The sequence below is a fragment of the Lepus europaeus genome, chromosome 3 (genome assembly GCF_033115175.1).
Source record: "Lepus europaeus isolate LE1 chromosome 3, mLepTim1.pri, whole genome shotgun sequence".
NCBI lineage: Eukaryota > Metazoa > Chordata > Mammalia > Lagomorpha > Leporidae > Lepus > Lepus europaeus.
This window is the reverse complement of record NC_084829.1, coordinates 12,825,127-12,848,325: the sequence shown is the minus strand read 5'-3', so window position 1 is coordinate 12,848,325 and position 23,199 is coordinate 12,825,127. Positions and strand designations below refer to the sequence as shown.

The following is a 23,199-nucleotide window of genomic DNA, read 5'->3' as shown; positions in this document are numbered from 1 at the left end:
AGAGGTTCTCAAGGGTCAGGCACTACACTTCCAGAATTTTGCTCAATTTTGTTCACAGGAAAGCAGCATTGACATCACCTGGATAATGTTAGCAATGCACACCTTAAACCTCACGTTAGACCTGCGAAATCCAAATCTGTTCAAGAACAAGGTTCCCAGGAGATTCTGATGCACTGGAAAGAACAAAGACTACTGTTTTAAAAGAAGGTCCCATACACTTTTATTCGTCTTATGAAATCATCAAAAACAGCAGCCCAGCAGAACTCCCTGTGACATACCCTCGTGGACCTGTGGTTTCATGATCTGCCCCAAGTACAGGCTACTGGAGTCAACTGCACAGTCCTCATCAAAGCCATCTCCTGTCACATACCCATTACTGCTCACGCAAGAATCCATGCATTTTAGTAACAAAAAGGATCTCATGAACTTAGTTACTCCTTGAGTTCAGACAGAAAGTAGAATGGGAGTTACCAGGGGCTGGGGAGGGGGGTCACGGTGAGTTATTGTTTAATGGGTACAGAGTTTGCTTTTGCCAGATGATGGATGATGGTGACAGTCACACAACAAGGTGGATGTACTCAGTGCCACTCTGGACATCTAAATAAGTGACGATGCTGCATTTTATGTTATGTGTGTTTTTACCGCAATAAGAGAATTTTTTAAATTCAAAAATGGGCTTTCATTTTACCTTTTCTGAATCAACAACTCCTTTCACGGTGCTGTTTTCCAAGCTCATTTATGGAAATCTATCCTGGTGTTTGGGGCCCAGGGTGCTAACATTTTTGAATTCAGTAGAGAAGTTCCCTCCTGAATTGTCATTTAGCCAATGGAAAGTGGTAAGGGAGATGAAAAATTCCACGAAAGGGGCTGAGCCTGGGTGGAAACCATGGAAGCCAGAGGCCATCTTTCCCTGAAGGATTCCCACAATTCTAGCGATGAGAGACAGGCTCCCCGGAGGGATTAGAACCTTGTATCTTCTGGGTTTGGAAATCTCAGCCCCCAGGGCTTCTGCCCCAACAATCAAATCCAGAACCACTACTCTGGCGTCTGCCAGCTCTTGGCAGAATAGGACTTCCTGTTTTCAAGATAATGTTTTAAAACGGCCTGTAAAAGTTTTCTTGGACGCAGCTAGGCCTTGCAAAGCAGTATTTTGATGATTAAACTATAAACGAATCAGAAACATATGGAGTGAATTTCCCTCGGGTTTGGCAAAGCATACTCTGGACTCGCTTCTGCCCAGGCTATTTGAAAGATGGTCTTTTGTGTTTGTGGAATCCAACAGGGCCTCACTTTCCCGGTTCTCTTTGAGGTTCTGAGAGTTTAAGAAGAAATGTCTTCAGGTTTCTTTATCATAGCCTTTGTTCCTACCTGACCAGCTCTCTAAATGAATGCAGAATGTATTCATCTAGGAGTTACAGTTGACTGAGTAGACATTTCAATTGCCAGTCACATGGCCCCATCCTCTCTCTCTCTCCCTCTCCTTCCCTCCCTCTCCCTCTCCTTCTTGGCTTCAGTATAGTACAAGGGGTTTCTTTTTTAATTTATAAATGGAAGGTTTCAGACTTGAGTGATTTCAAAGAATAGAGACTGTGGTGTAGGCCAACTCTCTTCCACTTCCCTGCAGAGACCCCAGCTTGCTGCTCTTCCAGCCTCAGCAGAGGGTTTCGGTGGAGCACCGTGGCTCTGGGACACGCACTTTCCATGGGGTCAGAAGGAAGGCTCCCCTTCCTGGGCATTGTAGATGCGCATTTTAGAAAGAAAGGCGCCCAAGACTCTGATTTGCACATTCTGCCTGTTTTGTATTGTCAACATGCTTTTGAATTTAACTGTTCTGGACTTTTTAGATGAAACCGTCTCCACAGTATTTGGAAACTATTTCAGCCCAGTAAGTGCCATGGCACTAACTCATGACACACAAATACTGAGGAATATTTAATACCTGTCTTGGGAATATAGGAAAATAAGTCTCAGCATACAGATTTAGGAAAGTTAGAGAGACAATGCATTTCCATACAAAGGTTCAGAGAGAGTTGATCCATAAGATAAAACGCAAAATGAAGACCATATGTGTCTTTATGCCATATTTTCCAAATCTAGTAGACACATAGCATGGCCATTGCTTTTCTTCTACTAAGCAGTGTACAAATAAATTAACCACAGCTCTATTCATGTGGGATGCAAGAATGACCAAGAAAATAAGCCCCCTCGGTAACACACATTATGTTCTCAGGAACATTGAAATGTTTAAACATTTTTATTAAACAGCACAATATAACACAACCTAGCATGTTGACAGTTACCAAATAGTTTCAACCACCTCTTTGCAATGTCAAAAAGGAGGAGAGAGAGGAAGAGGAAGAGGACAAGGAGGAAGAGGAAGAAGAGAAGAAATCTAAAGGCTGGGAGAGAGAAACTTTCTGTGTGAGAGAATTTGAACAAAACATGGATTTAGGAAAACACAATGGTGTAAGGAAAATGCTGGAAGAATTAAAATGAAAAGCAGGAAAGAGAGAACCAAAAAGGCATCATGAACATTTTCCTCTTGGACCTGAGACTCTGAACCTTCTCACTGAGATCACACCCCCAGGGCTGCCCTGGTGGGGTTTGTGTTCCCTCTTCCGTGGTCGATTAGCAGGTGTTCATGGGCAAGCTGCTGGACTCTCACTGGCCTTATCAGTAAAATGGGAGCAGCAGCCCTGGTCCCGCGGGGTCGCTGTGAGAATTACATGAAATCTTTTGCTGGGAAATGCAGAAGGAAGAAAAAAAACTAAACTCTTACCTCTCAACCTATAAGAAAATAAACTCAAAATGGATCGAAGAATCAAATATAAAACCTCCAACTATGAAATTACTAGAAGGAAATATAGGAGAGACACCTTGAGGCATTGATCTAGGCAAAGATTTTTTTTTAAATAAGACCCCAAGTGCAGGCAACAAAAGGATAAATTGACAAATGGAACTAAATCAAACTACAACTTTTCTATTCAGCAAAGAAAACAACCCATAAAGACACAACCTATAAAGTGGGTGGACATATTTGTAACCTATTCACCCAACAGGTATTAATCTTCAGAATAATAAGGAAATCCAACACCTCATCAGCATGAAAACAAGTAATCCAATTAAAACACGGATGAAAGACCAGAAGAGGCATTTCTTCGAAGAAGATATACAAATAGCCAGCAAGTCTATGGAAAAGGCTCGCCATCACTCATCACCAGGAGATGCAAATCAGAACCACAATGAGATGCCCTCTCACTCCAGTTAAAATGCTATTTCCCAAGAAGACAAAATGCTGGCGAAGATGCAGAGAAAGGGGAACTCTCACACACTGTTGGTAGGAATGTAAATCAGTGCAGCTATTATGGAAAGCAGTATGGAGATTCCTCAGATAACTAGAAATAGATCTACCATATGATGCAGCCACCCCACGGCTGGGTATACATCCAAAGGAAATGAAATCAGTATGTGGGAGAGACATCTTAACTCCCAGGCTTCTTGTAACCCGTGTCGCCTTGGAGAAACTCCTTATCTCTCCCGGCCCGAATTTACTTCTTTGTGGAAAGGATGTAACTAGTGGCTTCTCATCTTCACCGTAGCAGGGTTCTGTGTCTGTGGGTACAACGTTCATCTCTGCTTAACCAGACCTTATTGAACATAGTCGAGGGGTCTTTATGAGGTTCATGGAAAATGTGTATTATCTTTTAATTGCATTTTTGAAGTACCCTCATCTTGTTGAGTCATTAACATTGAACTCACAGTCACAGCCAACAGCACTGTCAGGAACATGAATGCATGGACGTTCTCCAAAGCGACCATCACAGCCCCGTTGCAGCCAAGAACACTCCTGGTGCACCAGTACCGAGCTGAGACATTCCACACAGCAAAAGTCAGCACCCAGTGCACTCAGCGGCAAAAACTGTGGCATGAACAGCATGGGGCAAGGACGCTTGTTTGTCACATGAGAGCTGGAGCAAGAAGGCAGAGCTCCCCTTGCTCCACCTCACTCCATTTTTCACTGCTCTGCACATGTCTGCGGATGACTGGGAAAGCGCCTCACGAATTGCTTTTGGGTTTTCAGATCCTACATTCTACTGAGTGGGTGATTGTGCAAACACAGAATCCATGCAAAATGAGATCAACTGTTTTTGCACCTCTCTTGCCACAGGTTTGCTGTGCAGACAAAAGGAAGTGAGTTAAGCAACACAAGGCACTCAACAAGTAAGAGCTATTATTATTATTAGTTATTTATTACCACTAACGGGTTCTCCACTGCCTGATAAGAAGAAATTCTGAGATGCCCTAAGTTTAATACCAGGGGCCGGAAGAGAGTGGAGATAAGGGACGTAGTCAACAGCTACAAGTCGAATCAAGAAGAATACTAGTCCACATTCCTGGGTGTATATTAAAAACAACCCAAATGCACATGGTGACCACCAAGCACCGCTGTGTCCTGCTCGAATCCCCAACCAATCCCACAGCAACAGACTCCTCCTGTGGACTGTCTTCCCAGCCCAAACTTGCCCCATTCTGCATTTTCTCTCCCCTCCTACTTCGAGCCCAGGGAGGTTCTAGGTAAACAACTGATGCCTCCCTCCCCACATTTTTGTTATAAAAATGCTCTTGGCCTGTAGGTCCAGCAGACATATTTCCAGTTACTGCCCAACCTTGTGGCCGGAAGTTGCAGAAATGAGTCCGTCCCAGTGCCTGATGCTTTTCCGGCTAGCGCAGACTTTGACTTCAGAGCTCCCTCCGTCTCCGTGTAACTGATGGCGCACTATCACTTCTCCCCACTCCCTCCCTCTACCCTGCACATACTTTTAACCCCTGAACATGATGCTTCTGGGCTTGGTATTCAAACTCTTTTTAGTATAATGACTCTCTCCTCCAACAGAACAGGCCTGGCCGCCATGACTCACATATACTCCAGGCCTGCCTTCTTCTATGACCTTGCTTCCTGTTTCCTCTCCCACCTTTGTTGGCAATGTCTCCTGCCCTCCCCCTCTTCCCTGCCTCAACACCCCTCCTCCACTATATTGAAACATAACCATTCAGCTCTCAAGACTCTCAGGTTAAAAACATCTCTAAAGCCTTTTATTTCTAGAATTAATGGGTCCCTCTTACCAAGCTCGGTAACTATGTTTTCTGTTCTCATGGAAGCTGTCATTTTCTGTATTTTGTTAAGACTTCCAAGCCCATGTTTTATTCCTCTGAATAGGTAAGAGTAGATCTGATTCATCTTTTCATATACTGTGTAAGTCTGTGCACAATACCTTGTCCTTGGTATCGGAAATAATAAACGCTTGGCGATTAAGCACAATAACAAACAGCCCTACAAGGTAGTTAGTTTTTGCTTTATTGCAAAAGCTATGATATTTATAAAAACACATTTTTATTTGTGAAGTTGACATACGAACAAATCAACTTAGGGGTGGGGGTGGGGAGGAGTTGCCAACTTAAAGGAAAGCCAGAGGAAGCGAGACTAGTGTCTTGGAGTCTGGTGATTTGTTCCTGGGTTTGTCCTTTACCACTTCCAACCTCTACCAGGCACGGGGAATGGCCAGCCCCAGCCATGTAAGGTCCACGGAATCACTGGTCTGGCCCTGCCAAGGTGATTGGAGGTGGGACTCAAAATTCAATCGATTTACAGTGAGCTAATTTTTAAGTTGATAATTTTGTATGGCCTGAGAATGATGCTAAAACTATCCAAATGGCCCTTGCCTCTAAGTTGTTTTTTGAGTAAGTCATGAACCTTGAAATCTGGACTAAAGAATACAGGCACCAACATATTCTGAGTTATATCATAGTTTCTTTCAACAGCCTCACTCTATGAACCCAAACAAGAGCAGTGGGCACTTGGAGAGAATATTGCATCCATTGCTTGGCTAAACTAACGGAGTGCACTAACTCACTACTTCGCTTGAATCTGCCATGGAGCCTGGTGCGAGAGTACATCTCTCTGCTAATGATGGAGCCAGGAAGCAAGAACAGGACCCTCGGGAGTTGATCCTTCCCCTAGGGCTTTGGAGGCATGCTTTATTTTTCAATGAAAAAGGAAATGACTGAGTATTTTACAAGTCATTAAATGTGTGCTCCTTTGTTCTTCCTTATAGGAGTTTTCACCATGGGTTATTTTAGAAAGAAAATTAAGGTATATGTCTTGCCTAAATGATTTCTTCTTTTTTTAAAAGATTTGTTTATTTATTTTAGAAGTCAGAGAGAGAGAGAGAGAGAGAGAGAATGAATATCTCCCATCTGCTGGTTCACTTCCCAAAGGGCTACAACAGCCAGGGCTGGGCCAGGCCCAAGGCAGGAGCCAGGAGCTTCATCCAGTCTCCCACGTGGGCAGGGGCCCAAGCACTTGCACCATCTTCCACTGCTTTCCCAGGTGCATTAGCAGGGAGCTGGATTGGAAGTGGAGCAGCCGGGACATAGGGGCCTATGTGATGTTGGCATTGCAGGCAGCAGCTTTACCCACTACACCACACGCCGACCCTGCCTGAATGATTTCACCTTTAATGTCGCATTGCCCTGTTTGGAACTAGCATCCAGACTGCCGAAAGGAACTGGGATGTGTGTGCACCGATGGCACCACGATGCCCCTACCTCCCCATCCCTAATGGGGAGGGGGAGAGGGAGCAGAGTGCACGCTCATCCTTGTCTGTGAACACCTGCAAATCACCGGCTCTGCCCTGTGACCCCTTTCTAACTCATTCATGCCTTGAATCTCGAGTGGGCACCAGTCCCCTTGCGCTGCCCTCATCTGTGGGACACCTCCGCCATGAGCTGGACCTTTGACACCAAAGCTCTAAGTGCCTAAAGGAAGCCACTTGTACACATCCCTTGCAGAGCGTCTTCTTCTTTACTCACAAATCGTTTCAGGAATAAACCAGCGTGTGGTGGGTGCATGTGTTTCAGGTAACTTTTGTTACCGAATGTCACTGTTCATGCTGAAAAGGAACACGGGGAGTTAGGGGCTGGCTGAAGAAACGGCGAAGAGCATGCGTGACCACAAGACCGCAGCAGGAACCCAGATGTCAGGATAAACCTCGACTTCCTTTACAAGACCGAGTATTGTAAGGAAGTGGGAAATTGCCCAGGAAAATGCCACAATCCTTCTGACCTCCAAGGAACATCTAATTCAAAACTATGCGAAATCCAACCTCCAGGAATAGCTGGCACTCCAGAGAGGTTGTCTTGCTAGGCTCCATCTCCAGCTCACAGACTCTGAGAAGGAAGTTGGTGACAAAAGGGCCTCACTTAAGCTCAGGCCTCCTCCACCAGGCTGCCTTCTGGGGTCTCCCTGTGGCAGTAGGAGAAGACATCACTGTCCTTTATGGATCTTATCAAGTCCTAAAATAAGAACACACTATGTCTCTTAGTGTGTTTTCTTAACCCAATAGCTATTGAGGGTTGAATAGTATTCCTCCAAATAACACAATGAACAGGGAAGGGCCAGGTGAGGGCACAGTAGGCCAAGGAGAGAGCACTCAGGAGAAATCAACCCTGCCGACACCTTGAGCTTGGACTTCTGGCCTCCAGAACAAGAGAACACACAGTCCTGTTGTGGAAGCCACCCGGTCACTGGCAAATCACACTGCTGTGTGTGCATTTCAAAACGTTTTGCACCCAAATAAGCATGTTTTTTTAAAAAATAACATCTTTAATTTTTTCGCCAACAGTTCCCACTCTTCCACTCTGCTGCCTGCCTCCATCTCCCTGGCACAGCTGATGTCATGGGTTTGGAGACCTGGAAAGCCTGCCAGCCTCCAGGGACCCAGTGATTACCTGGCAGACAAGAGCCACAGGCAGGGGTTTGCGCCATCACAAGTGAATGGGGCAGTGTTGGAAGCAGTCTCTGGCCCACCGCCTGCCGACTTGTGTCATGCCCCGCGTTGGTATAATCACACCAAGTCTTGGGAGAAGGAAAAGGCCAGCCTGCCAAGTATGGCCCTGTGGAAGAGGAAGACACCACGGACGTGGAACCACAGAGAGTGAAGGCGATGATGCTGCTGACCTTCTGGGATCTGGTGATGAAGAGGAAAGTGAGGAGGCGAAGAGATAAGAGAAGAATGACTTGCACAGGTTGAGTCAAAGAAAGACAAAAAACCTGCACCTGTTGCCAAGCCTTCCATCTTAATGAGACAGAAGCCTCGGGACGATGAATGAGATGTGGCAAAATTGGAGGAGAGTGTCACAAGTACCCCAGCAGATGGCTTGGTCTGCTGCTCCTCTAGACTCGTTCCAGGGGCTACAACATCAAACACCTTCAAATGCAGTGCGCAGTCGGAGATGACACAGTCGGAGCTGATACGCTGGAGGCACAGATCACGGCTTCTGAGAACCATGTGCGATCCATGGATGTGGCAGCTTTCAACAAGATCCAAAATCCATACTGGATTGCTTCACTTAATACAAGCTTGGAAGATTACAAAAATAATGCCTTCAAAAATGTACTCATTTGAAAGGCAGACAGAGAAGAGAGAGGAGATCTCCCATCCACTGTTCCCAAATACCTACAACGGCTGAATCGGGGCCATGCCGAAGCCAGGAGCCCAGAGTGGGTTACCATCCCCTGGTGCCTCCAGGGTACACATGAGCAGGAAGCTGGAATCGGAAATGGAGCGGGGACTCAAACCAGGCAATCTGACATGGGATGCAGGCGTCTTAACTGCTGTGTCAAATGCCTGCCCTTGAATTTATCTCTTAATCTCATTTTCTGTCAATGTTTTGAAGGGCTTTTGTCCAGTATCTATTGGTTGTTCATTAACTATGGATGATCCATAGTGATTTTCTGTTATCAATAAGAAAATTCTGGTTTTTTTTTTACTAGCACACACATTCCTTTTTTTAAAAAAAATTAATTTTCTTAAATCCTAAACAGTTAATACCTGTTTGATGGACAAGGTAGAGTTCAAGTCCCTAACACTGGTTGAGGGGAATATAGTAGGCTCTTATCACCACTTCAATTTGGACAAGGATCTCATGTTTCTTCTCAGGTACCCTGTGAGTAGGTGAGGAATTATTTTTATCATTTAATAAGTGAGAAAATAGACTTAATTGCAGGATTTACCCAGGGCATATGATTCAATTTATAATCAAGTATTTCAACCCCACATTCACTGCTGTTTGTTTGTTTTTTTTTTTCTTTTCTTTTCTTTTTTTTGACAGGCAGAATTAGACAGTGAGAGAGAGAGAGAGAGAGACAGAGAGAAAGGTCTTCCTTCTGCTGGTTCACCCCCCCAAATGGCTGCTACAGCTGGTGTGCTGTGCTGATCCGAAGCCAGGAGCCAGGTGCTTCCTCCTGGTCTCCCATGCAGGTGCAGGGCCCAAGCACTTGGGCCATCCTCCACTGCCTTCCTGGGCCACAGCAGAGAGCTGGCCTGGAAGAGGAGCAACTGGGACAGAATCCAGCGCCCCAACTGGGACTAGAACCCGGGGTGCCGGCGCCACAGGCGAAGGATTAGCCTAGTGAGCCACAGCGCCGGCCTCTCCTTATTTTCATGTTTAGGGCAGTTCAACATTTTGAAATTTGGTATTTTGTTTTAGAAACCTATTTTCTGTAAAGCTGGTTGTGTTTTTGAGTTTTTCTGAATTTTTGACATTGCCATTATCTTTGGGGAGGCTACCTAGAAGGCAGCCTCTGTTCTTCACCCTGCCTTCTTTATGACAACTCCTAATTGAGCTTTCTTTTTAAAAACCACCTAATTTATTTATTTGAAAGGGGGAAAGAGAGAATGAATATCACCCATCAGCCGGTTCATTCCCCAAATGCCTGCAATAACTGGGGTTGAGTCAGACTGAAGCCAGGAGCCTGGAACTCAGTCTGGGTCTCCCACATGGGGGCAGGGATCCAACTTCTTGAGCCATCACCACCACCTCCCGGGGTACACCGTCTCCTGGAGTACACATCAGCAGGAAGCTGGAATGGGGAACAGAGCTGGAACTTGAACTCAGGCACTCCGATACGGGATGCAGGTATCTCCAGTTACAATGTAATTGGTATGCTCCCCCTCCCTCTAGGAGGGATTTTGTGTCCTGTTAGTTCCCCAGAGAGGCCCAGGCTATGCCCGGAGTGCCTTTTATGAAGTCTCTTCTCTTAGCCCCAGCCCTGCAATGTGGGTCCCAGACATCATAACAGCCTGAACATCCACAGAATCAATAGTAGCGGCCTTCTGGAATCTTTGCCCTTCAAAGTGGGGAGACCACTGTCTTAGGACTCTAACGTATGTGATCAGGAGTTCTCTTTGTGGAAGGCACCAGATCCCCAAGGTAGGAGACTGCAAAGAGAAAACAGAGGTACAGTCCTTAAGGAGTTGGACAGGGGTAGCAGAGTCCCCATTGTCCTTGGCAGAGGCTTGAAGCTGTGCGGTCGTGGGTCACTCTGGCTCAGCTGCAGGAGCTGCCTTAGGTGGGGGAAACTAACAGGAGCCCTGAGCCCAGCAGATGCAGGATGAGAAAGGGCAAAATGACAAGGGCTAGCACGGCTGAAGCAGGGCAATCAAACTACACCCAGTGGAAGTGGTTGGGGGTTCTCCAGAGACAAGGGTGACTGTGCCTGTGTTTGCCACTGGTGTGGTCAACAACTTGGATCCTAGGGAGTGGTGGGACCCACAGGTGGCACAGGGAGCCTGGAGACAAACACCGCTCATTTGGCACAGCTACGGTGGTTCTCCGTGGCTTCAATCAGTGCAACGTACTTTTCTACCCAAAACATGGGCGTGCAAATTCCTCCTTGTACGGAAGAATGTCTACACACAGTACTGGATTAATTCCAAAATATTTCGAGGATCCCAGATTAGTTTAGCTAAAGTTTCACACAGGGTGACAAGAATTAACAGCAAGTACTGTTTGGGGGGCTACCTATGCCAAGCATGGAACTACGTGTTGTCCTATGCACACATTATTTCCTTTACTTCTGATACTGATTTTATAGATGAGAAAACTAAGCCTTAGAAAGGTGAACAGTTTGCCACTGTCACTCACTGCACAGAGCTGCAACACACACGCAAACCAACCCGACTCCTAAGCCTATCACTGCACCCAAAGCCTCCATCCCCATTGCCTGGTTTGTAAAACCCTGCCTTCTGTCACATTTCTGACCAGTTGTTTCGGAAACTATCGAACTCTCCCAGAAACGGACAAAACTTGGCTTCCAAGTTGCATTTTCCAGACTGTCCTTCCCAAGGAAAGTAACACAAATAATCCTCTGTGAGGACCCAAAGACCTGGGTCTCGGTGTGGAAAATGTGGCCGCCAAGATGCAGGCAGACTACCAAACTGCAGGGAATCCGAGTGCAAGGCCACAGTGAAACCGTGCGGGGCGTCCTGTCGTCTTCTGTGACTTGGGAGGGGCCGCAGGCCCAGGTCGTGAATCCCAGCCCCCATCAGATGAAAGTACAAAAGGCAGGTTTCCAGGAGGTTCCAATGGAAGGAACTCGGGATAAAAAGCAGTCCCTGTGTCGACAGTAATCATTAAGCAATACTTTATGGAGTGGCCTTAAAAAGAGAGCCCAGGAACTGTTCTTGCCTGTTCCTATCATCATATCTGTACTACAAATGTGGGCTTTGTGGAAAACCTCATTCTGTCTTTTGGCTTTGGTGTTTAGTTTTGTTCGTTGGACATCAGGAGAGATGGGGTGAGAGGCCCCCGCAGAAAGAGAGGAGACTAGAAATTCATGATCCACGAAGTCTCTCGATTCCTACATGCTGGTCTCAAAGCTTTCAGGACCAGATTTTCAGACTCGGGTCCTGGGTCATTTTTATTCTAACACCCAAATATCCTCGCCCAAAGATAATTGCACACACTCCAAGGAGTGGCTTCTTTGAGACACATTCTACTCTTATTATTGCCCCAACCTGGGAGAAAGGAGGGGAGGGAGGAGAGGCAGCAAAAGCTTTGAGTCTCTCCCAAGACAGGATTCGAAGACATTTTTCTCTTTGGTTCTCACACCACCCCGTTTTGTTTAGAGCACTTCATGGAGCCCAAAGAGAAGAACAATTAGAAATGAACTCTTCCAAACCAATGCCTTGCCTATTTCTCAGGTTCTTGAGAAGTAGGGGGAAAAAAAGAATCTATTAGAGTATTTCTTTTTCATGCTGAGTGAGCTGAGATCTGTTCCCATTCAGATCTTTATCTCCCAGTACAGCAAACCTCAAAATGCCACAGAACCTTTCCCAACTTTGCCCTTATTCCCTCTGCCATTAGCCAAGCCGGCTTTCCTTTTTATCACTGACAACTTCTCCCTGAGCACTCTTTCCCCAAAGGAACAACCGTGGCTTCGGATTTTTTTTTTTCCTTTCCTGTCTCTTTAAGTCAGAAACTTCCTGAGGTTCCTAAAGGCAGCTGGCCTCAGCAGGCATCCTGGACTCCAAGCCAGGCACCACTGCGGCGGGATTTGCAAGTGAATCTGAAAAACATCCCCCAGTTCAGACGTTTCTCCTGTGACTTGGGAGGCATCCACACTGACACCGCAGGTTCCGCTCCAGGGACTTAAAAAATCCAATCAACCGGATCTTGGCAGCTCTCAACAAGGACAATTCTCGAAACCGAACTGAGCCGAAAACTGGTACGGAATCCACCGCGCAAACGAGCAAAAACCAGCACATCATTGCAGACGCTCATGCCTACCTTAGAGACTGACCCACAGGGAGCCCGCTCCCCCGCCAGCGCTGTGTTCTTAGCCCCAGCAGCAGCCCAAGGGGCTCTGAGAATGCACATGCCACACACGCCCAGACAGCCTCCCGGTGCCAGGCAGCCCCTTCGCCTTTCTTCCCAGCCCTGCCAGCTCCCTGGCTGCTGGCCCAGCTCCCTTGTGGGATGGACTGGGCGAGGGAAGGGAGCCACCCGGAGCTGGGGGATGGACTCAACTCTCCATGGCCCCGCTGGCCACCCTCCTCAGTAGCAAGGGTCCCTTTTATGTCCTTAACCTTAAACCCCCTTTGCAAGGGGGATCCTCAAGCGAGATTCGGGCGGGACAGCTGGTGGAGGTACCCAGTCCTCCTGGGCACGACCCGCAGGCACCCAGTCCGTCTCTTACCTTCACGGAGCCCCGGTTCTTAAAAGCCTGGCTGGAGCCTCCAAGGAATCTTGTGCTCGACTTGACATGGGAGGCAGCGAGTTGCAGGAGCAGGGACCATTTCGGAATGAAAGAGAAAGTGAGCCGGGAACGCGGCCGAGACCCGGACCTGCACTTGGCCGTCCGCAGCCTTGGAGTTTTCCTTCCGACTCGGCCCGCCCAACTGCTCCAGCCAGGAGCGGACTCTGCAGCTCTGGGAGTCTGGAGCTCACTCGCAGCCCGGGCGGCGCTTTTTTCCTTTGCTTTTCTTTAAGAGTATTTGTTGAGCTTTTTAACATGCAGTTAGGCTCCTTCTGCGGGGAATTACTCAGGGCTCCTGTCACCTGACTGCCGGCAGCTCCGTTATATAACTCCAACTGTACTGGAGGAGTCCTGCTCCCCGGCCCTGCCCCCAGCCCCCGGGGTGCCAACCCCCACCCAGGAGGTGGGAGAAGGCGAGTGGCAGACACTGAAAACACAAAACAGTGGACAGTTAACCTTTCCTGCACCTCCCCCAGGGCGGTGAGCTCGGGTTTGCCTTTGGTTTGAGGCTTCCTGGGAAGCAGCGGCAATGTTGAGTAAGCTGGGATCTCTCATGGTTTTTTTCTCCCCGGGGTGGCTTCATGTAGCTGGGGTAAGTCCCGGGATGCATTTTCAAATGACAGTGCCCCTCACCTAGATTTATAACACCCGTGCAAACGAGCCCTAAATTTATTTTTAATTTTACTCGTTTATTTTAATGAAATGATTGATTTTACAATTTTTGCTACATCCCTAAGTTCTGTGGAATGTGGAACGGGTCACTTACACGCTGGGCACCTGTAGCCAATCCCTGGCTATGACTTTGAGCCTTACAGACCCTTGCCCAGCCACCTCAGAGACACATAACGTCTGTGGGGAAAGGGCTTGCTTACTCTGCAAACATCTCTTCACGGCCAAGTCTTCAGCCTCCACTTTCCAGCTTTATCCCCAGGACGGTGGATCCATATCAATATTTTGAAGCCCTACTATGGGGGCTGCAGATACAAAGAATCATTCCAGTCTCCCTACCTTAGCATCCATTACTTCCGTCCAGATGATATGCTGTGAGGGGCAATCATGTTCAAACCCAATCCATGAAGAGCGAGGTTCTGAGAAACTTAGATGGCACTGAATAAGCATAACACGTAAAGCATCCGGAAACACGAGGATCACGTCGAAAAACCCCAGCCTGTTTGGTTTTTTTCCAAGTCAAAGCCAAGATGAACAAATGCACAGGGGCTCTGGGCTCCCAACCTTTTCCCAGCCAGGAGTAAGGATTCTTACTGTCCACCATGACACATGCTGACGCTGACCAGCCTCCTTCTGGATCTTCCTGGTCTGACACCTTTCTCCCCTCTGCATTCACTCACCTGCCTGTCCCCAAGGTGTAAGTCATGTTAGACGCCATGATCCCACGGAAACAAGGCTGAGCCTCCTTTACCAAAAACCTGAAGTACACCGAGCTGAAACGTTTGGATTGTTAACATGGTGCCACACGTGGAACACTCCATATTATGACACTGTGTCATACACACAATCATTAAAAATATCCCGTAAGTCGACTGTAGGCTATACGTATAAGGTATTTATGAAGCATAAATGAATTTCGTGTTCAGACTGGGGTCCCATCCCCAAGATATAACATTATGTATATGGAAATGCCCCAATCTGAAACACTTCTGGTCCCAGCACTTTGGCTAAGGAGTACACAATCTGTATGTGATAGTAGATGGATATCGTGCCCTACAAATCGCTTTGGAAATATTTTGTAAAACCTTCTCTCCTCCTACCCCTCTGAGATGGACCTGGACTAATTTCTGTTTTTCTTACACGGATCTTAAGAAGCCAGGGGCTGGGAAGGAATCAGAAGTCAGGTTCCTATTCTCAATCCTTTGCTCTGATTTGCAAAGGAAGACCCAGATGCATATGATAAAAATATAGCTGTATAAACCTTTATGATGGGTGGATGTCCGTTTATGCCTCTCCCTCAGGGCATAGTAAATACACACAAGGTATTGTGGCAGTTGCTATGGTAACTGTTTCTTTCTTAATAAGGACCCATAGGAAGGCATCAGAAAACATCAGGTGGTGACACCTTCCCCAGTAATGGGAAAAGGAACAATACTAAAAAATATACTAATTGTCTGTACAGAGTCATTAAATATGGGCATGCAAAATTCAAATTCCCTAGACCAGCATGGTCCAATAGAAATAGAATGTGAACCACATGTGTAATTTTGTATTTTCTAATGGCCACATTAAAATATAAATGATGAAATTATTTTTGTGATATAGCTTATTGAATCAATATATTCAGAATATTACCATTTCAGTATTTAAGCTGAAACACAACATTTTGCATTTCTTTGGCATTAGCTCTCTGAATTCAGACATCTGTTTTATATAGAACAGTTCAGCGAGGACAAGCCACATTCCACATGCTTAGTAGTCATAGGTGATGAGTGGCCATCACATTAGATGGCCCAGTCCAAGATTATACTAGGCCGTGATGGAGCTAGAATTTGTTCTTTGAGATCGTATTTGTCTATTCTTACTTAGACATTTTAGAAAAATAAATTGCCTTCATTTGGTTCTAGCCCTGTGGCATAATTCAAGTGTTGTCCTCTCGGATGGAGGAAGAAAATATCAAACAAGCTTGGAATTGAAATAATATTACAGGTCGGCGCCATGGCTCAATAGGCTAATCCTCCACCTTGCGGCGCCGGCACACTGGGTTCTAGTCCCGGTTGGGGTGCCGGATTCTGTCCCAGTTGCCCCTCTTCCAGGCCAGCTCTCTGCTGTGGCCCAGGAGTGCAATGGGCCCTGCACCCACATGGGAGACCAGGATGAACACCTGGCTCCTGCCTTCGGATCAGTGTGGTGTGCTGGCCGCAGCGCGCCGGCCGTGGTGGCCATTGGAGGGTGAACCAATGGCAAAGGAAGACCTTTCTCTCTCTCTCTCTCTCTCTCACTGTCCACTCTGCCTATCAAAAGAAAAAAAATGAAATAGTGTTACAGATTCAGTTTCTCTCATGCCACCAGAGGATCATGAAGATTAAATAATAAATCTTGGCTTTGTCTAAAAAGTTCCTGTTCTGCAATGTTCCAATTGCTTCGGTCACACTCAAGTCTACTTTCTCCCTGGCCTCTCTCTTCCCCTTCCCCAGCTTAGTCTTATCTCCTCCTTATCTCGTCTCCCCAGTACCTTTGCTCAAGCTACAGGGCCACAGTAACCCAAACCATCACAAGCAACCCCGCCAGATCTCCCGGCCTCTACTTTCTACCCATTCAGGTTCTTTTCTCCCCTGCCTTGTGTGTGAGCAGGAGTGAGAAGCAGAGATTTCTTCATGCTTAAAGCTTTTAATAACAGCCCATGGCCCTGTGGATAAAATCCATACTCCCTACCACGATGCACTGGATGATCACAAGATGGCCTCGAGGAGCTCTCCAGCTCACTTCTTTGCTGCACATTCTTTGATTCTTCTTGGTCTAGACGCTTGACCGTGCATGGTTTCCAGGACTCTGTCTTTTTTAAACTCTGTCTCCTCTGCCTCAAATGCCCTTCCTATGCCCTACCAAATAGCAAAAATCCTTCCAGTCCAGCTCAACTCCTTACTCTTGCTTTCCTTAATCTTGCAGTCAAAATCAACAAACCACTCAATTATGTCATCATACTACGTTTATCGACAAATGTATTCTTTCTTTTAAACATGTTTTCATTTATTTATTTATTTGAAAGGCAGAGACATACACACACAGATAGAGCTTCCACTTGCTAGTCCACTCTCTCCATACCCACAATAGTTGGGGCTGGGGCAAGCCAAAGCCAGGAGTCTGGAACTCAGACTGAGTGTCCCATGTAGGGGACGAGGGGCTTCCTAGGGCTTCCTAGGGTGCACATGAGCAGGAAGCTGGAACTGAAAGCAGAGCAGGGACTTGAACTCTGGGATGCAGGGTTTCAAAGAGCCTTTCTTAACCACTTCACCAAACGTCCACCTACCCCCACTCCGACAATAGACATATTCCAACATATATCACAATCTGCTATAATCATGTAATATGGAAAATAACCACCTCCTCATTTCACAACGGGACGTGAGAGCATCTCAGTAAATGCCTGAGGAGTTTGAACAATCTCTCCTTTTCATTTCTCCCCTTCCGACTCTCTGATGACTTAGTACATCATCATTATCACCATCACCATCCCCATCACCATCATCACCATCACCATCATCACTGTTGTCATCACATAGTAGACAATATTTATCTGGACTTATTATGTATCAGACTCTGTGCTAAGTTCTGACAATAAATCTATAAGCTAGGGACTTACAATGTCCCTAATTTGTAATAGATATGGTATCTCAAATACAGTTGTGTTAAAGTCATTTTTATAAATACCAGTGTTGATAAGTTGATATGCAAGTATGCTTCACAGGGTACAGGATTACAGGCTTATTTGCTAACTTATCTATAAACTTATCTATGAAACAATCTTTTGTTTTATACTTTTAATATCTCTACCCCTTTAAAGCTTCTAATTTCCACTGCACTGGGAAAACAGAAAACCCAGCGTCACAGTGCCTTGGGTAGAGTGTGAGGTTGGCAGCACGAGGAAGGGGAAGAAGAAGCTGCCATGTGAATATCACAGATGTGACTTTTGGTTTTGTGGCTCAGAGTCATTTCTGGCTTCATTTCTGATTCTACCTACTTCAGCTTCTCCGAGCTTTAAAACGTGGAGGGACCAACACCAAACCCTGGCAAGGATGTGAAGTAACAGCAACGCTCATCCATTGCCGGAGAGGGGAATATGAAAAATAGTAAAGCGACTTGGGAAAAGAATCTGCTAATTTCTTATAAAATACTGTTACCACGCAACTCAGAAGTCCTGCACACTCAAAGGAGCTGAAAACTTGGCATCCACACAAAAATCTGTACACAGGAGCTTTATTCACAATTGCCGAAACTTGGATGAAGTTGAGATGTCCTTCTGTAAGTGGTAAGTAAGCTGTGGTCCGTCCACACAATGGACTATCATTCAGTGTGAGAAAGAATGAGTGGTCAGGCCATGAAAACTGTAGAAATCTTAGATACCAATTACTAAGCAAAAAAGAAAGTCAAACTGAAAAGGCCACGCACTGTTTGAGTCCAAATATACCATGAGCTGGAAAAGACGGCACTATGGAGACAGCAACATGGTCGGTGTTAGGTTTAGGGAGGGTCGAATGGGCAGAGCACTGAGTTTTAGAGCAGTGAATCTATTCCATACGATAGTGCAACTTTGCGTTTATTTCTTGCATTTGGCTGACTCTATAGAATGTACAACACCAGAGTGAACCTAAACAGGGAAATGGACCTTAGTTAGGTGCTACCTGATGTGCCGGTGCTCCATGGCAGTGGGGGACACTGATGGGGAGGCTGTGGTGTGTGGGGAGACGGGATCGGCAAGAAGTTTCTGTATCTTCCTTGCAATGTGGCTAAAATTGCTCTAATAAAGATAGCCCATTAAAACAAATGAAGAGTAGGAGCTAGTGCTGTGGTATTGGGGGTAAAGTCGCTGTCTGCAGTGCCGGCATCCCATACAGGTGCCAGTTTGAGACCTGGCTGCTCCACTTCTGCTCCAGCTCTCTGCTATGGCCTGGGAAAGCAGTGGAACATGGCCCAAGTGTTTGGGCCCTGGCACCTGGGTGGGAGATCTGGAAGAAGCTCCTGGCTCCTGGCTTCAGATCGGCTCAGCTCCAGCCATTGTGGACATTTGGGGACTGAATCAGCAGATGGAAGACCTCTCTTTCTCTCTCTCCGCTTCTGCCTCTGTGTAACTCTGGCTTTCAAATAAATATAATAAATCTTTTAAAAATAATAAAAATGAAGGGACCAAGAAGGTCCTGATCATGGTGGTCTGCGGTTGTGCTCACTGGGCTCCGGTACAATACATACATATTTTTCCCTTACCAGGTTGTCAGTTGCCCAAGAGTAGTCATTATCTTCTCTGCTTTATTTCCACAATACCACTCTCTAAATAGCAGTGCATGTACTAAGGGCTCAACACATTCTTGTTGAAAATGGAATGAAGAAAATACGCTTGGTGCTTCACACAATAAATGCACATGTTCACCTACAGAGACAGTGTAATAGCCTTGCCATGAAGAGAAGATTCACTGATGGGGTTCCTGGAGGCACGTGACAGTGGGACAGCCTCAGGTCTGGCCAAGGACTACGCTAGCAGGTCTAGCTGGGGCTGGAGGAGACCCTAAGTCCTGGGAGAGTGTCAGCTCCTAGGGGCTTGATTAGGAAGGGCTTCTGTGTCAGGTGTGTTCCAGCAGCTGCCTTTCCAAGACATTGCACAGGGCAGGCTGTCTCTGCTGGGCAAGCATTTAGGTGCTCTGAGCCTGTGTGTCCTCGTCTGTAGAAAGGAGAGGAAGGTACTGAGGGTCATTGTGGATGTTACACAAGGCTGCCTAGAAAGTGCTTGGTGCAGTGATTGACTGATGTGGGTATCAATCAATGGAAAATACTTATTCTTAATATCAGTATCATCAGATACTCTATGATCATAATAAAGTGTTGGCAACACTGGTGTGAACACCTCTTCCTTCTCGCTCCACCTTCTTTCTATCTGATTTGCTATTGGCAGTGTTAAGATACTGAATTTGGGGGCTGGTGTTGTGGTGCAGTGGGTTAAGCTGCACCTGCGATGCCGGCATCCCACATGAGCACCAGTTCTAGTCCCGGCTGCTCCACTTCCAATCCAGCTCCCTCTAATGCACCTGGGAAAGCAGCAGAGGATGGCCCAAGTGCTTGGGCTCCTGCCACCTATGCAGAAGACCCGGATGGAGTTCCTGGATCGTGGTTCAACCCGGCCCAGCCTGGGCTATTGCAGTCATTTGGGGAGTGAACCAACAGAAGGAAGATTTCTCTCTCTCTCTCTCTCTCTCTATCTATCTATCTCTCCCCCCCCCTTCCCATAACTCTGCCTTCAAATAAATACATCTTTAAAAATAGATGTTGGATTTATTGACTTCCACAATCTCTGTCTTCCTTCCTTTCTTCTTTGCTTTTCCATCCTCCTTTCTCATCTCCTTGTCTTTGTCCTTCCTCCCTCTTTGTTAATTCTCCCTGTCCACTTATTATATTTAAAGTAAGTTAATTTTTAAATTTCGCTCCTCCTGGCCCACTAAATACCGCTCTCAGTATAGCACTCTTCTTGCCAAAGGTTCATGGAAGTTACCAGGCTGCTAAACTCAGTTCTGCTCTCCCTCGGAAGGTCTGCAATACCATAAACAAGAAAGGCTGGGGTTCAGAGCAGAGGAGGCTGTGACACACCGAGTTCCCAGAACGAAGGCAGAGCCTGACAGGAAAGAGATCTGAGGCCTCTGGCACCCTCTGCAACAGAGCAGCTATTACCTCACTCCCTGCCAGCTCAATGCCACTGCCAATCTCAGAAGCCATTTTTCAGATTGCTTTGGAGCCAGCTCAGCATCATATCTGTATGACAGCTTCACTGTGGGAGAGCAACAAAAGGCAGTTTCCCACAGGGTTAGGCAGTTTCATCGCTCCTTTCAATCCCCTTCAAAGAACTGTGTGGAGTTTATGCCATGACTTGGTCCACACTGGGTGGAAACTCGAGGAGGACCCAAGATGCGAGAAGGGAAACTCAGTAGCCCTTGGAATGGGGCCAACGGATGGGGTTGTAAAAGGCAGCAGGTGCAGGAGTGAGAGACCTGGGGTCTAATTCTGTTTGTGCCACCTGCTAAGGCAGGCAGCTTCGTCAGCTCTGGTTTAGTAAACTTGATGGAAGAGCTGCGGTGATGTTTGTGAAGCATCTGTCAAGTTCCCAGTGTCCGGGAGGTGCTGAATGACCTTGGCCTGATTGGTTCCGAGCCTCCCTTTTACCTCACAGAGCTCCTTTTATAGAATTCTTTCACGGAAACTAAAATGATGTCCCCAGCAAATAGCTAAACCCTCCTGTATGTGTCTCTCCCTTCTCTGTCCCCAAAGCTCCATGTGGCAGGTTGTATCTTTTTTTCTTTTTAAAAGATTTATTCTATTTATTTGAAATGCAGAATTCTAAAGAGAGGGGGGGGAGAGGGAGAGGGAGGGAGAGAGAAGGAGAGAGAGAGAGAGAGAATCTTCCATCTCTGCTGGTTCACTCCCCAAATGGCCACAATGGCTGGGGCTGAGCCTGGTCGAGGCTAGGAACCAGGAGCTTCTTCCTGGACTCCCACATGGGTTCAGGGGCCCAAACACTTGAGCCATCCTCCACTGCCTGCCCAGGCACATTAGCAGGGAGCTAGATTGAAAGTGGAGCAGCTGGGACATATGGGATGCCACTGTAGTAGGTGGCAGTGTTACTGGCTACACTGCCAGCCCCCTATTGTATTTTCCAAAGATTGATATAGCTGTGTGCCAAATGTCACAGTCAAGGGGTAGGCCCTAATTCCTCTTTCTTTCCAAATACAAGTGGGTTGGGAACTCACTGGTAGCCAATGTGGTGGATGTGACTATGGGGATGGAAGGCTCCATCATCAAAGGCAATATGGCAGCTACTCAATTAATTGGGCTAATCACTCTTAAAGCCTTCAGCTGACAGGTAAGCCACTGACACTGTGCTGAGGCTGCCATACTTGGAGGGAGCCCAACCATCCTTTGTGGAGAGACCATAAGGAGAATTCCCGAGTATCAAACCTCACTCCCTACAGTTACTGTCTGAACTACAAGCTGATGAGAAACTGAAACCAGAATCACTCAGCTGTACTCTTCCTGGATTACTGATCCACAGAAACCAACAAAAATTATAAAGTGAATGTTGTTTTAGGCAGCTGTTGGGTGATTTTGTCTATGCAGTTAAAGAGAATTGAGCCAGTGGTTAAACCACTGATTGAGGCACCCACATCGCATCTTGGAGTTTCTAGATTCGAGTCCCAGCTCTGCTACTGATTTCATCCTTTTGCTAATGCAGACTTTGAGAGTTAGCACTGACGGCACAAGGAATTGGCTTCCTGCCACTCATGGGGGAGACCTGGATTGAGCTCTGAGCTCCCAGCTTTGGCCTGGCCCACTCCCAGCTTGTATAGGTCTCTGCAAAGTGAGCCAGTGGATGGAAGTTCTCCTTATTGGTCTGTTTCTGTTTCACAAATAAACAACAAATAAACAATAAATAATTCTGAATAAAGATTGGAGGTTGGGTATGAGACAGAGAGGGTATGTAGCACGGCATTCTGTCGGCCATGGAGTGTGGCCCTTCCATTTCCAGGTACTGAGCCGCCTTCTTCCTCATGAGTCTTACTTGGCTCCCAGAGTAACAGCTACTTGTGTGCACATGAAGATGAGAGCAAACTCAGTCACTGATCCAAATTGACTTCTTTTCAGGGCACAGAGGTGATTTTCTTTTGTACTTAAACTTATCAAACCATTTTGGTTGAAATGTCATACTTTTTAGGCATGTTTTACATTGGTGTTTATATTCAAGGGGGCTTCAAAAAATTCACAGAAATGTGTGTTTTGAAAAAGAAAATGCATGGATTTCAACACTTTCTTCCACCAAAATACACTTTCTAAAATTCCATTTTCTACAAACTTTTTAAAGTGCCTTGCATATTTTTAAAATGTTCTTTAAGTAGAGTCTGCATAGTTGCTGTATTCAGACCCCTTGCTGGCTGGAATGCCTTCTCCACCTACTTATCTTTTTGGCTAGTTTAGGTCTATACCATGTTTACAGGTACGCCCTGAGGCTCATCTCCTCCAGGAAGCTTCCCAAACAATCCCAGTGGATTTGGGTTGTTTAGTCTCCCTTTCCATTGAGCGCTTACATGGGGAGGAGGATGCCTGTGCTACAGGCCATAGCCCTTAGGTTACTGCTTGCTGAGTGCACCTGGGTGTTTGGTGGGCACAGGTTGTATCTCCACTTTGGTGGAAATTCCTAGGGAACTGGAACCAATTTTTCTATTTCCTTGTAGCACCTGACTATTTTAGGGCTCTGATCCAATCATCAGATGGACTTGCTACATTTTATTTCAAAATGCTTTTGAAGGTTTCCATACAAACAAGGGAACAGATATTAATGGCTTAGATATTAATGGTTTAGAAGTAAAATTTAATATATCAAAAATTATCAAATATTT

General features: G+C 46.3%; 1 protein-coding gene and 1 pseudogene across 5 annotated transcripts in view; one reads left to right on the top strand and one right to left on the bottom strand.

The window, feature by feature from the left end:
• The window catches only part of PHACTR1 (phosphatase and actin regulator 1), a 586,996-nt gene that overhangs the window by 337,930 nt on the left and 225,867 nt on the right, over positions 1–23,199 (bottom strand). Inside the window, exon 1 of one of the 5 annotated variants that reach the window (XM_062184630.1) lies at positions 13,040–13,381. The exons of 3 other annotated variants lie outside the window; for them this stretch is intronic. The gene's annotated coding sequence lies outside the window, so the exon portion shown is untranslated. Of the gene's footprint in view, positions 1–12,630; positions 12,656–13,039; positions 13,382–23,199 lie in introns of those variants that run through there. One more of the 5 variants, XM_062184637.1, reaches the window with a different exon arrangement.
• On the top strand, positions 1,811–8,465 carry LOC133756334 (elongation factor 1-beta-like; annotated as a pseudogene).